The following is a 13,115-nucleotide window of genomic DNA, read 5'->3' on the forward strand; positions in this document are numbered from 1 at the left end:
GGCGCCGAGTTGCTGTTTCACCCCATCCAGGAAGCTCCCAGAGGCGGCCTGCCTTTTGAATCGGCCCGGGGGCGGACACCAAGCTCGCACACAACCGCCCAAGCCTCCTCCACTTTTCACCCCAGGAGTTTGGACAGTGTCGGCCGTAGCTCCCACAATCCCCCACGCTGGGGAACCTGCTCTATCCGCCGCACGGGCGGGTGATCAGGTACTGCGCATGTCCAAGGGTGAGGGGAAGCTGCGCATGTGTGGAGGAAAGCCCAGCCCCTGACCTTCCTGTGAGGTGTTGGCTAATGGATAGAGTTAGGACCGGAAGGATGCTGGTCCTCCAATCAGCGCGGGCTTTATGTGAAAGGAGACTGGGCTTCACACAGACTGAAACGTCCTCCTGTCTCCAACGTCTGTGAGTAAAACACTTTCTTTTCTCCCTCATTCCATTTATTGTTTTCAATTGGTGATTTGCAGCAACTGAAGGGAAAGGAAGTGAATCCAGGGAGGGTGCAGATTCTGGAAAGCTTGGCCCTAATCTCTCTCTCTCTCTCTGAAAGACATTGACACCCTTTGCTCCCTCAGCTTGACACATTTATTTGTCTGGCTAAAAGGATGGTCTCTTTCCTAATGTTCACAATTAAAGGGCTGGTTTCCCCAGGAGATGACGGACATTTAAGGGGACAGTAAACAGGGCAAATCCAACTCAGCCAATTACTTCTCTGTAGGTCTACTGTCCATCATCAACAAAGTGATGGAGGGAGTCATCAAAGTTGCTATTAAGTGGCACTTATTCTGCAATAACCTGCTCCTGGATGCTCAGTTTGGGTTCCGCCAGGGTCACTCAGCTCCTGACCTCATTACAGCCTTAGTTGAAACTTGGACGAAAGAGTTGAATGCCAGAAGTGAGGTGAGAGTAACTGCCCTTGAAATCAATGCAGCATTTGACCGTGTTAGGCAACAAGGAGCCCTAGCTAAACTGGAGTCACAAGTGCCAGGCAATGAGCATCTCCAGACAAGAGAGGATCTAACCACCACCCCTTGACATTCAGTGGCATTTTCATCGCTGAATCCCCCTCAACCAACATCCTGGGGGTTACCATTGATCAAAACTGAACTGGACTAGCCATATTAATACTGTAGCTCCCAGGGCAGGTCCAAGGCTGGGAATCCTACGGTGAGTAACACACCACCTGATGTCCCAAAGCCTGTCCACCAGACATCTACAAGCACAAGTCAGGAGTGTAATGGAATACACTCTACTTTGCTGGATGAGTGCAGCTCCAACAACAAGATGCTCGACAATATCCAGGACAAAGCAGCCTGATTGATTGCATCGCCTTCCACAAACATTCAAACCGTCCACCACCGACAAACAGTAGCAGCTGTGTATACCATCTACAAGATATACTGCAATAAATCATAAAGGTTCCTCAGACAGCACCTTCCAAACCCACAACCACCACCATCTAGAAGGACAAGAGCAGCAGATACCTGGGAACTCACCACCTGGAGGTTCGTTTCCAAGTTATACACCACCCTGACTTGGAAATATATTGCCGTTCCTTCACTGTCCTTGGGGCAACATCCTGGAATTCCCTCCCTAACAGCACAGGGGATGTAGGGAAGCATGGTGGAGCAGTGGTTAGCGCTGCTGCCTCACGGTGCCGAGGTCCCAGGTTCGATCCCGGCTCTGGGTCACTGTCCGTGTGCAGTTTGCACACTCTCCCCTTGTTTGTGTGGGTTTCGCCCCCACAACCCAAAGATGTGCAGGGTAGGTGGATTGGCCACGCTACATTGCCCCTTAATTGGAAAAAAATGAATTGGGTACTTTAAATTTGTAAAAAACAAATTATAAAGAAAAAAAACCAGCACAGGGGATGTACCTACACCTCAAGGACTGCAGCAGTTCAAGAAGGAAACTCACCACTACTTCGGAAGGCTAACTGGGGATGGGCAATAAATGCTGGCCTGACCAGCATTGTCCACATCCCGTAAATTAATTTTTAAAAATTTAATAATGGACAGAGATATGTCTAGTGTTGTTATATGGTATGAATTATATATATTGTTGATGGTTCTGTAGTAAAATACATGTATTATTATTTCTAGTTTTGTAAATAGTACTGTACCTACATTATATATTTCCAGTCATACAGTCATTGCAGCACTGACAGAATCCATTTGGTAACTCAAGTCAATGCTGACTCTCTGTACAGCAATCCAGTCAGTCCCATTCCCCCTCGATATCCCTGTTCACCTGCAAGTTTATTTTCTTCAAGTAACCATCCTATTTTATTTTAAATTATTGATCATCTCGACTTCCACAACCCTTGTGGGCAGTGAGTTCCCTGTCATGACCACTCCATGGACGAATAAAATTCTTCCTCAGAATTTCCCTATCACTAATCAGTAAATGTACTGATATGGAGATTCTCTACTCTTGTACAGGTTTTAGTGAGTTTAGATTTGTTGATCAGCACCTTCAGGAAAATTGGGAGGGAAAGTAAGTGAATACAGTCTGTATATTACACACATTTTTCATCCAGTAATATAGACATTTCAGGTGTCTGTGTCCAGGACAGGAAGCAGTGAGCATGGATCTATCAATCAGCCTGAATCAGCACCTTCAGGAGAATTGGGAGGGTGAATATTAGATGCAGCAGAGTGAGAATGGAGGGAGAGTTTGTGGGATGGAGATTTAGAGCATTTCAGGGAAAGAGAGAGGAAAGAATGTTCGATAGAACCTAGAATTGTCTGTTCTGAGTTTCAATCCTGTCCTGACAATGATTACTCTTGTAAAATCTGTTTGCAGGCAGTTCGAACGAGAGGAGTTTGAGGCCAATATCTCAAACTAAATATCCCATCAAGAACTGACTGAGTCACTCAATTCTTGGGATCATCGGCCTTTGAATCTAGAAGGAGAAATGTTTGTCTATTCTGTCTGCTTCTAGAGATTTTAAACATCAGTGTGTCTGGAAAAGCACAGGGACACACACGCACACCCATGTGAGACTGTTACAGAGCACTGACTATGCAAACAGCTTTAACCAGTGACACAGCCTGAAAAAATACTTCACCATTCTGAGTAGGGAGAGACTGTACAGGTGTTCTGTGTGTGGAAGAGGCTTCAACTGATTGTCCAACGTGGTGAGACGCAAAATGACCCGGACCATGGGGAAACCATGGAAATGTGAGGATTGTGGGAAGGGATTCAGAGCCCCGTGCGAGCTGGAAAGGCATCAACGCAGTCACACTGCTCTCAGTGTGAAAAGGGATTCGCTGACATTGGCAGCCTGCGGAAACATGAACGAGTTCACACTGGGGAGAGGCCGTTCACCTGCTCTGACTGTGGGAAGGGATTCATTCAGTTATCCAGCCTGCAGATCCACCAGCGAGTTCACACTGGAGAGAGGCCTTTCACCTGCTCTCAGTGTGAAAAGGGATTCCCTGACATTGGCACCCTGCGGAAACACGAACGAGTTCACACTGGAGAGAGGCCATTCACCTGCCCTCAGTGTGAAAAGGGATTCAATAACATTAGCAACCTACGGAGACACGAACGAGTTCACACTGGAGAGAGGCCATTCACCTGCTCTCAGTGTGAAAAGGGATTCAGTAACATTAGCAACCTATGGAGACATGAACGAGTTCACACTGGAGAGAGGCCGTTCACCTGTTCTCAGTGCGAAAAGGGATTCACTGACATTAGCAACCTGCGGAACCACAAACGAGTTCACACTGGAGAGAGGCCATTCACCTGCTCTGACTGTGGGAAGGGATTCCCTCGGTTATCCAACCTGCAGAGACACCAGCGAGTTCACACCGGGGAGAAACCGTTCATCTGCAGTGTGTGTGATATGGGATTCACTCAATTATCCAGCCTGCTGAAACACAATGTCACTCACACCAAGAGCAGGCCCTTTAAATGCTCTGACTGCAGGAAGGGTTTCAAAAGCTCTCAGCGACTGATGTCCCACCAGCGCGTTCACTCTGAGGAGAGACCGTTCAGCTGCTCTCACTGCACAAAGAGGTTTAGAACCTCATCCAACCTGATGAAACACGAGCGAAATCACACTGGGGAGAGCCCGTTCACCTCTCCGACTGGGAAAAGATTCACTCGGTCATCACTTGTTGAGCCACAATGTCACTCACAGCAATGAGAGACCCTTTAAATGCTCCGATTGTGGGAGTGGGTTTAAAAGCTCTCAGGTATTGATGTCCCACCAGCGCATTCACACTGAGGAGAGACCGTTCAGCTGCTCTCACTGCACAAAGAGGTTTAGAACATCAGCCACACTGCGGAGACACCAGCGAGTTCACACTGGAAAGAAGCCATTCACCTGCTCTCACTGTGGGGAGGGATTCACTCAGTCGTCCAACATCCTGAGACACCAAAGGGTTCACAAGTGATGATAAGTTAGATTCTGCTGCTATTCCTGCTGTTAATCACATCCAGGGCAGAACCTGGAGCGGGTGGATGGGTTTGCCTCCTCTTCAACTCCCTCCCCGGGCCTACTTTCTGGCGTGGCCGGCCCCTGAACACCGACTCCATCTTGAGTCGGGGCGGCGTGCTAAAGAAGTCCCCCATGCATGCACAGGATGGCACGGCCCAACTGCGCATGCACAGGATTCAGCTGGCCCAACTGCACGTGCATGCGGCGTGAACTGCTCCAGCGCCGTGCTGGCCCCTATGGGGGCCAGAATCGTACGTAACCGGGCCCGGTTTGCGACGGCGTTCATGATGGCGCGAACTCTTGTGCCCAATATTGGAGAATCGCCCCCAAGATGTTCTGCATTAACCTTGCTTGTTGCTGAGGTTTTGCTACATTTTGTAAATGTTTGTGTTGCTAAGGCTGCAATACTTTTTCATTACTACATGTATTTGTAGAACAATGGTTTATTCATTACGAGGGCTTTTATACAACTTTTCTTGAAACAGTGTTAGATTCTGACACATATTAAGTTGCTGCACAGCAATTCTCATATTTTATCTGAAACAATGACTTTGCCTTGTGGATGTTCCATTTTCTGTCTGTATGTATACTGAATTTAAGAATTATACTGCATTCATTCTTCAAGGTACCAATAAATCAGTGAATCTATATTTTATGTAAATATGTGATAATTCCTTTACTGCGATTGTATCATTACACATTTTATTGTAAGTTCCCATTCAACTGCAGACAACTTGTTCCTCATAGCTTGACAGTTTCCTTCTGAGACAGAACCATGTAACCACCAAAGCCTATCTTCATCTAAACTTGCATTCTTTAGGGGTTTCAAACAGAAACAGGAGCTATCTGTCATCTACCTTCCAAAACACCCTTTTACTCTGTGATCCTTGTGAAATTTGAAGCCAAGTATTTGCCACAAGCCTCAAGAGCATCAGCCCACTGGAGGCAAAGTCGTGAGACCGGCCAGTCCAGCAGAAAGAAACCCTCCCCATTAACCAACTGACAGAATGAACACAATGCTGTTCTGGGTGTAATTGAGAGTAGCAACAATAACAGCAGAATCCAACCCCTGTAATCACTTGTGACCTTGTTGGTGTCTCAGCAGGTACAAGGAAACACAGAATCCCTTCCCACATTGAGTGCAGGTGAATGCTCACTCCCCGGGGTGAACTGGCTGATGTCTCCGCAGGGTGGATAAATGTCTGAATCCCTTCCCACACTGAGAGCAGTTCAATGGCCTCTCCCCAGTGTGAACCCTCTGGTGTGTCTGCAGGGTGAATGACTAACTGAATCCTTTCCCACACTGAGAGCAGCTGAATGGCCTCTCCCAGTGTGAATGCACCGATGAGCTTCCAGTGCAGATGGGGCTTTGAATCTCTTCCCACAGTCCCGGCATTTCCACTGTTTCTCCATGTTTTGGGTCTCCTTGTGTCTCTCCAGGTTAGACAATTGAAGCCTTACCCATACAGAGAACACGTGTACAGTCCCTCCCCTCTGTGAAGCTCTGTAACTGGTTGAAGCTCTTTCCACAGTCAGTGCTCTGGAAAACTCTCACTCGGGTGCGTGTGACCCAAAGAATCAAGTGACTGTCAGATCAAGATGTGATGTTTGGGATTTCTGTCTGTAATTCCTCCTTTTCTAATGTCCTGGAAAAACAATTTACAAAATACATCACTGTCAGTACAGGATAGAAACTCAGAACAGACAGTTCTAGTTTCTCTGGAACATTCTTTCCCCTCTCATTCCCCAAAAGCTGTAAATCTCCATCCCACACACTCTCCCTCCATTCTCACTCAGCTGTATTTAATATTAACCCTCCCAATTCTCCTGAAGGTGCTGATTCAGGCTGATTGACAGATCCCTGCTCACTGCTTCGTGTCCTGGACACAGATCATAACAAATAGGAACTGCAGTTTGGCCCATTAAACTTGCTCAACCCTTTATTTGTCGAATGAGGAATGGTTGAGGACTCTGGGTCTGTACTCGTTGGAGTTTAGAAGGATCAGGGGGGATCTTATTGAAACTTACAGGATACTGCGAGGCCTGGATAGAGTGGACATGGAGAAGATGTTTCCACTTGTAGGAAAAACTAGAACCAGAGGACACAATCTCAGACTAAAGGGAGGATCCTTTAAAACAAATGTGAGGAGGATTTTTTTCCGCCAGAGGTTGGTGAGTCTGTGGAACTCTTTGCCGCATTTGAGTTTTCCTCATTTGGGAAGGCCCACGTGCCTCGGACACTAACGACATGGCAGGTAGGGACAAGCACCGCCATCAAGGTAGCGGATTTAATTGGATATTATCGACCAAGGCCAAATCACTGCGTGTCTTTAAGACAGAGACAGATAGGTTCTTGATTAATAAGGGGATCAGAGGTTATGGGGAGAAGGCAGGAGAATGGGGATGAGAAAATATCAGCCATGATTGAATGGCGGAGCAGACTCGATTGGCCGAGTGGCCTAATTTGGCTCCTATGTCTTATTAGTGTCACAAGTGGACTTACATTAACGCTGCAATGAAGTTACTGTGAAAATTAAGGCTGAACCTATCCAACCTTGGCTCCCTTACACAATTGAAATCCCCACCACCCCCTCCCATAATCAGCTGGTGAGAATCCAAATCCTAGATTTGACCATTTTGAAGGCAGTGCTGGATAGATTCTTGATAAGCAAGGGAGTGAAAGGTTATCGGGGGGTTGGGAATGTGGAGTTGAGGTTACAATCAGATCAGCTGTGAACTTATTGAGGGGAGCTTGCTCCACAGTTTGGTTGTGGGATGCAGAATGTATTTATCCCATAACCCGACTCATTCCACTTCCCTTTCTCTTTCCTCTTTTTGGAGGTCATATTTGGCTGATCCCACATGCTATTTACACTTCTGAACCTTTTGGTGTTTGCTGCTACACAAAATTGGGCTGCCCTAAAATTCGGCCTCTTCAGTGAACCTCTGAGCACCTGGGACAAAACTGAATAGAACTGACCCCCCCTAAAATTCGGCCGGTTAAGAAAGCCTCAATCATTGTATTAAGTTGATCTTTTCTCTACACCTTGCTATAGCTGTAACATTATATTCTGCAGTCTCCACTTCCTTCCCTATTTACGGTATGCATTGTTTGTACTGCATGCAAGAAACAATACTTTTCACTGTATCCTAATACATGTGACAATAATACATCAAATCAAATCAAAAAAAGTACATCATCATCAAAACATATACACAAGGGCAGGCAAAGAATTATGCAGTCAATAGGAAAGACAATCTGGCGGGTGTCTATTCTGCACTGGTTCCCTGCTCACTGAAGGGATTTGGTTCTTCTTGACCTTGGATGTCCTCTTCGGGGCTTCAGAAGATGTCTCTCCCCTGGAAGGTGTTATAGTCTCTTTTGCAGACAGAAGATTAGGAGCAGCAAGGGGATCTTCAGCAATCTCGGTTTCTGCGGATTGACCAGAAGTCGCAGTCACATGATCAGATAGTATGGATGGCGGTTCATCCTGAGGTAGTCCTAGCACACATGGTACTGGCACATTGATGGGTGTCACTAACAACTGATCTGTGTCATCTCTACACTCGCTCATCTTCAGTTTGCACAGTGTGGGAGACAGGGCCAGTTTCAGACAACACAGTTACAGGGACCCTCTTCTCGCTGGTGGTGCAGCTGCACACCAAAATCTGCTCTCCTTGTTCAAAAAAGCATCGGTCCTTGAAGGTTTTCAGTGCATCTTCAAGGACTGGACAAACCTTTCGGCTGAACCATTTGTGGATGGGTGGTGAGGTGCTGATTTTATGTGTTGGATACCACTCATCATTAGATAGTTCTCAAACTCCTGAGCTGTGAATTGTGGACTGTTATCACTCACAATTTGTTCTGGTTTCCCAAATCTGGTGTGAAAATCACATCGGGATTTTTGATGGTTTGTTCCGCAGTTGTTGATTTCATTAGGACCACCTCAGGCAATTTGGAATGTGTATCTATGACAACCATCAACATGTGCCCCTCGTATGGCCCTGCAAAGTCAATGTGTAACACCATGGTTGAAGTCTCCCTGCTGCCAATGAAGGAAAACATTTTGTGGCCCAAAATCGTTAAGGGCCTGTGGGCTGTTAGCAATGTGAAGTGACGACCACAGAGATATTGGTGAAATCTTCTCGCACCATAAATAATACTCAGTGCCTCCTTCTCCAACTGGGCATAATCTGATTCAGCACTTGTTAATGTATGTGACAAAAGCTATTGGCCTTTCTTCCCCTGAAGGTGGTATGTGTGACACCACCATCCCAACACCGTACGGCGAGACATCATTGGTAAGTTGTGGTGGTAACTTTGGGTTGAAATGGACCAACACTCCTGAATTCTTCAGTGTTTCTTTAACTGATTGATGTGCTTTTTCACACTCTGCTGTCCATTGCTATGCTTGTTTGATGCACAACTAATTAGGTCATGGTTTAAGCAGGGTTGCTCGCTTTGAATCAAATTTCTCATATTGGTTAATTAACCCGAGGAATGATCTTAACTGTGTTACATTCATTGGTCATGGATCCTCCATGATAGCCTCCATCTTCTTAGCTGCCTTCTCTTAGAATGGTGAGCAAATGTGGATATTCAGCCTCAACATTCATTTGCAAATAAGCCTGCAATAGGTCGATTTTACTGAATTTCTGTCCTCCTGCTAGGCCGGTGAACAAAGCCTCAATCAACAGTAGCAGGTATTGATCCGCACATAAAACCAGATTGATGGTAGTTTTAAAATCTCCGTAAATGCGTATAGTTCCGTCCTGCTTCATTACAGGCACAATAGAGGCTGCACAACCACGAGCGGTGATGAGTTGACTAGTAGTTAATTAACACACTAATCTTCAAATAACACATTTGGTTAATATAAGATCCGATGGTTCAAAAAGACAACTTGTGGAAAACAATAGCTTTCTTTCTTACTAATTCAGCAATGAGCCTTATTCTTGACACAGACTTTGACAGAAAATGATGTCATGCAATTTAATAAAATTAGGAAATATTCTTTGTTCAAATAATGTCTGGTGGCCCTGCTGTTTCTTGGAACATTTAGGTGCAATGTTATTTTTAAAAATACATACATCTATGTTAGCTTCCTTGACCTTGTTATTTATGACAGTGAATACGTTATTAAAGTGATTGATTTTTAAAACTAAAATTGATCACCGAAGACCTACAGCCAGTTTGCTAAATTACAACGGTGATTACACTTCATTGGCTGTGAAACATTTTAGAACGTCCTGTGCAAAATGTTAAATTGTCCAGGAATTAGATTTATTACACTCCATTCCTTCATCAAGATGATTAATAAAAATTCAATCTTCAATTTCTGTGATACCCATATATTTGACACCATTTTGAAAACTCTTGTGAAAATCCAAACACAGTGTCCTGAATGATTTGATTCAAAACACAGCGAGTTGTTGTGATTTGGAATGTGCGCCTGAAAACAGCGCAAGAAGCAGTTTCAACTGTTGTCTTTCAAAAGGGAACTGGACAGATTCTTGAACGGACAGGAAAATTGCAGGGTGATGGTTTTAATTGGATAGCTCGGCCAAAGCATGAGCCGGTTGGGCAGAATGGCCTCCTGTGCACTCTGAGCTTCGTGTGCAGTTAAACCGAGTGGTAATGAGCTGGAACCCATTTCCTATGAGGCCGGGAGAAGCCTAGATGACAGAATGGTTATAAATGGAATTTGGATCAATACTTTAGGGAAATAAACCTGCAGGGATATCGGGATAGAATGGGGAAATAGAACTGACTGGTTTGCTCTACACAGAGCCAGCATGGTCTGGTTCCGAGCGGCTCCATTCTCTACCCTCATAAACCCACATACTAAAGAGAGAAATTCCATCAGCTCCAGTCTCTCCAATTGAAAGCAGAAACGCATCTGAATCCAACCATTGTCATCACTTGTGAACTCGTGGTGTGTCAGCAGGTGGTGTGAGTGAGTGAATCCCTTCCCACACTCAGTGCAGGTGAACAGGCTCTCCCCGGTGTGAACTCGCCGATGTCTCAGAATGCCGGACGACATTTTAAATCTCTTTGCGCAGTGAGAGCAGCTAAACGGTTTGTCCTCGGCGTGAATACGCTGGTGGACCCTCAGACTGCAGCATTTTTGAAGCCCTTCCCACATTCCGAGCATTTAAAGGGTCTTTCATTAGTGTGAGTGACCTGGTGTACAAGCAGGCTGGATGACTGAGTGAATCACTGCTTATACATGGAGCAGGTGAATGGCCCCTCCCCAGTGTGAACTCGCTGGTGTCCGCACGGCCGGTGCATCACTGAATCACTTCCCGCACTCAGAGCAGATGGATGGCCTCCCCCAGTGTGTACCCGCTGATGTGTCACTAAGTTGGAAGAATTCCTAAATCTCTTCCCACAACTGGAGCAGGTGAATGGCCTCTCACCGGTGTGAACTCGCTTGTGTATCTGTAGATAAGTTGACCGATTGAAATCTTTTCCACACTCAATGCAGGTGAAGAGCCTCTCCACAGTATGAACTCGTCAGTGTGTCGGTAAGTTGGATGAATGACTGATTACTTCCCACATTCAGGACAGGTGAACGGCCTTCCCCCAGTGTGACTGCGGCAAAGAATCTCCAGCTTAGATGGGGCTGTGAATCCCTTCCCACATAGAGAGCAGGTGAACGGCCTCTGTCCGGTGTGAATGCGATGATCCGTTTCCAGCACAGATGGAGATCTGAAACCCTTCCCAGCTACCACATTTACACGCTCTCTTCATGATGTGGATGCATTTGTGACTGCAGGTTGGACAATCAGCTCAAATGTCATCCACACACACAACACATGTACGGTCTTTCCCCGCTGTGAAGAATGTGATAAATTTCTTCTGCTTTTTAATTAGTTAAAGCTCTTTCCACAGTCAGTGCACTGGAACACTCTCTCTCGGGTGTGTGTGTCTTGGTGCTTTTCCAGTCACACTGATGATTAAAATCTTTTGAAGCAGACAGAACAGAAAACATTTCTCCTTCCCGCTTCAAAGGCCGATGATATTCCGTTCTCAAGGAAACGAGTGGATCTATCAGATTGAGACATGATATTTGAGATTTCTGTCTGTAATTCTTCCTCTTCTAATATCCTGGAAAAACAATATACGAAAGTTATCACTTTCAGAACAGGATAGAGATTCAGAACAGACAATTCTAGTTTCTCTGGAACATTCTTTCCTCTCTCATTCCCCAAAAGCTGTAAATCTCTATCCCACAAACTCTCCTTCCATTCTTACTCTACTGTATCTAATATTCACCCTTCCAATTCTCCTGAAGGTGCTGATTCAGGCTGAGTGACAGATCCCTGCTCACTGCTTCCTGTCCTGGACACAGAAACATGAAAATTTAAATGCAGGCTGCCAGACAGATATATGTCTATATTACTGGACTAAAAATCATAGAATCTACTGTGCAGAAGGAGGCCATTCGGCCCATCGAGTCTGCACCGGCCCTTACATAGAGCACCCTACTCAAGCCCATGTCTCTACCCTGTCCCCGTAACTGCCACCCAGTAACCCCCACTTAATCTTTTTAGACACTAAGGGCAATTTAGCATGGCCAATCCACCTAACCCAAACGGCTGCATGGTACCACAGTTGTTAGTACAATTGCTTCCCCGCTCCAGAGTCCCAGGTTCGATTCCTGACTTGGGTCACTGTCTGTGCAGAGTCTGCATGTTCTCCCCGTGTCTGCATGGGTTTCCTCCGGGTGCTCTGGTTTCCTCCCACAGTCCAAAGATGTGCAGGTTAGGTGGATTGGCCATGATAAATTGCCCTTAGTGTCCAAAAAGGTTTGATGCGGTTACTGGGTTACGGGGATAGGGTGGAGGAGTGGGCTTAGCTAGGGTGCCCTTTCCAAGGGCCGATGCAGACTCAATGGGCCAAATGGCCTCCTTCTGCACTGAAAATTCTATGATTCTGCATCTTTGGACTGTGGGAGGAAACCCACGCAGACACGGGGAGAACGTGCAGACACCGCACAGACAGCAACCCAAGCTGGCAATCGAATCTGGGACCCTGGAGCTGTGAAGCAACTGTACTAACCACTATGCTACCGGGTTGCCCCTAAAAAATGTGTTCTGCCTCTAAAAATTTGGTTAACATACAGACTTGATTCCTTTTCTTCCCTTTCAATTGCTGCAAATCACCAATTGAAGGTCAGAATAAGAAAATGAATGGAAAGGAGAGGAAATAAAGTATTTTACTCACAGATGTTGGAGACACAAGTAGGTTTCAGTCTGTGTGAAGGTAAATCTTCGTTCAAACAAAGCCCGCACTCTGATTGGCTGGAGGACTAGAGTTCCATTGGTTGCCGACTGCCTGAAAATGATGTCACGTGGTGCTGGAAGAACTTTTGATTCAAGGAACGCGGACAATTTAGCCAATGGGATTAGCACAATCCTGCACATGCGCAGCTGCCACTCTCCCTTGGACATGCAGTCCCGGGCTGCCCGCCCGTGAGGCGGATAGAGTGGTTTACCCAGCGTGGGGCATTGTGGGAGGCCCGGCCGCCATTGCTGACTCGGAGCCCAGTCTCCTGGATTGGAATGAAAAGCGTCACTCTGACACAACGTACATATGGCTGGTCACTGTATTTGATTGTGACGCCCCCCCTTAGCAAAACAGTTTATTAACTTCAGGTGTAAAGA

General features: G+C 46.1%; 1 protein-coding gene across 2 annotated transcripts in view; it reads right to left on the bottom strand.

The window, feature by feature from the left end:
- Positions 1 to 13,115, bottom strand: part of LOC140422014 (uncharacterized) — a 332,008-nt gene that overhangs the window by 201,903 nt on the left and 116,990 nt on the right. The gene's annotated exons all lie outside the window — the stretch shown is intronic.

Source organism: Scyliorhinus torazame, chromosome 5, assembly GCF_047496885.1.
Source record: "Scyliorhinus torazame isolate Kashiwa2021f chromosome 5, sScyTor2.1, whole genome shotgun sequence".
Taxonomy (NCBI): domain Eukaryota; kingdom Metazoa; phylum Chordata; class Chondrichthyes; order Carcharhiniformes; family Scyliorhinidae; genus Scyliorhinus; species Scyliorhinus torazame.